The following is a 2,500-nucleotide window of genomic DNA, read 5'->3' as shown; positions in this document are numbered from 1 at the left end:
ACTTCTCGGGCGGGTCCATATTAATCATCTAACGAAACTTTTTAATTATAACTTATACAATTCTTTGATTGTAGCATCTTCCAAATCATATGATCTTGTGAAAAGTAATGTCTTTAGTTTCTTCTTAAATTCAATTGCTCCCTTTAGGTCCTTCATTTCAGTTGGCAGTTTATTATAATGTCTAGGCGCACAGTAGCTAAAAGCCCTTTCACCAAATTTACTATTTGTTCTTGGTTCAGATAGCCTATGTTTGTCACTCATGGGTCTTATGTTAACATTTGTTTCTAGTTCTAGTTTATTCAGGCATTCTTTTAGATATTTTGGTTTATTTTGGTTCAGTATCTTAAACGTTAGTAAGAGTAGCTTGTATTCAATTCTCGCTTTTACCGGCAGCCGGTGTAATTTAATTAGTGCAGGGGTAACTCTTTCCCTATTGTGTAGTCCTTTTATTAATCTAGCGGCTCTGTTTTGTACTCTCTGAATTTTCTTCAGCTAATAATTTGGTAAGCCATAGAACAATGAGTTGCAGTAATCAATTCTTGAAAATATGTGGTGATTAATGAGTATGGCCATAGATTTTTCATCTAAGTATTTACTAATAAATGCTGTTTCTGATATGATAGTTACAATTTCTTACTATATTATTTACATGTTCATTCATTGTCAGTCTATCATCCATGATTACTCCAAGATTTCTGACAGATTTCTTTAGGTCAATGATCGATTGACCTATTTCAATTCTTTGGAAGCATTCGATTCTTTTTATATCTTTTTCATTTCCAAAAATAATACATTCACTTTTATCTTCATTGAGCTTGAGATTTTTGTTAACATCCAAGCCTTAACGTCATTCATTATTTCATGTACCTTTCTTTTAGCTTCATCAACTGATTCTATTGGGAAATAGTATTGTGTATCATCAGCGTATATTTTAAACTTAACTCTGTGAGTTTCAAGTATATTTGCCAGTTCAATCGTGTAACTTTCAAACAGGAGAGGACCTAGTACACTGCCTTGAGGCACCCCTTTGGTTAGTTTTCTTGTCTCAGATTCAACATTTGATATTACTACTTTAACTTTACAGTTTTCAAGATAACTCACAAACCAGTCATATGCTCGTTCTACGATGCCACAGCTTTAAGGTCTTCCATCAGATATGTATGTTCAGTATCAAATGCTGCACTTAGATCAAGCATCACAAGAATGCAACACTTGCCATTTGTTATAATTTCTGTTATGTCATTTTTAATCGCTAACACTGTTCGTTTCTGTGGAGTAATTTTCTCTGTATACAGATTGATCATCAGGTATGGCATTAGATTTTTTCAGATGTTTCCAGGTTTGTTCGTGTACAGCAGTTTCAATAATTTTCGAAAAATATGATAGATTTGATATTGGCCTATATGAACTTAAATTGTCTGCATCACCTTTTCCTTTTTACACAGGCTTGATACATGCAACTTTTTCACAATCAGGGAAAACTGCCTGTGTTAGACTCATATTTACCATGTTTCGGTAGGTCTCTTGTAGTCTGGTGAAATTTTCTGCATCTTTTACATCGTTAATTGGAAATGGGTAATTTCCACAGTAGGTTTTTTTTTACTTTATTATTCTCATATAATCACTCTGACTTAACTCTTTGAATACCCTTAGCTTACTTACACCTGTTGCTGATGTATTCCTTCGCTCTGTTGTGCCGATGTTAGTGAGATTGTTGAATATGTGTTTTGTGTTGTCAATGGTACCAGTAGATTGGGTTTGTGCGTGTATTGTACCACTATATAAAGGTAAGGGAGATGTGCATGAGTGTTGTAATTCAAGGGGTATTATATCACAAGGTTACATGAATTATCTCATCATCATAATCACCAATTCTTCCTACGCCTATTGATGCAAACTACCAGTTGTCTCTATCTTCACGCTTCATAACCCCCATTTGTTTTTTATCCGGGGATGCACTAAAATAGTTTCTACTTTTTTTTTATATCCTATTGATGCAAAATTTTTTGTTACTTCCTTAACATGTTGCATTTGAGTATAGCAGCTGACCATATGAAGTTTTAATAATGCTTCCATAAGGGTTATTCACAGTAATATTTTCATATAGCCCTTTTTCTAGTTGTTTGTTTTATCAATCTCTAGTTTTACCTTCTAAACATTATAGAAGAATTTATCGTTTTAAATTATTGTTACAATAATTGAGTCTTGTTTTTCTAAATTCTGATAACCATTAATTCACCGTCACTAATACTGTATAGAATACATGATTTCCTTTTGACTTTGCACCAAACGCTTCTGAAAATGACTATTTGAAGACATTCTTATACGAGTGATTTCAGTGCTTAGATACCATCCATTCTCCAGCCTCCAATTATTATCATCGTCATCGTCATCGTCATAGTCATCATCATCGTCATTATTATTATTATTATTATTATTATTATTAATATTACTATTTAATAATACTTTATATTTATTAATATTTAATGATATTTGATAT

General features: G+C 32.4%; 1 long non-coding RNA gene across 1 annotated transcript in view; it reads left to right on the top strand.

The window, feature by feature from the left end:
* The window catches only part of LOC137658614 (uncharacterized), a 279,626-nt gene that overhangs the window by 5,490 nt on the left and 271,636 nt on the right, over nt 1-2,500 (top strand). The gene's annotated exons all lie outside the window — the stretch shown is intronic.

This window comes from Palaemon carinicauda, chromosome 19 (assembly GCF_036898095.1).
Source record: "Palaemon carinicauda isolate YSFRI2023 chromosome 19, ASM3689809v2, whole genome shotgun sequence".
Classification (NCBI taxonomy): domain Eukaryota; kingdom Metazoa; phylum Arthropoda; class Malacostraca; order Decapoda; family Palaemonidae; genus Palaemon; species Palaemon carinicauda.
This window is presented reverse-complemented; position numbering and strand designations above follow the sequence as displayed.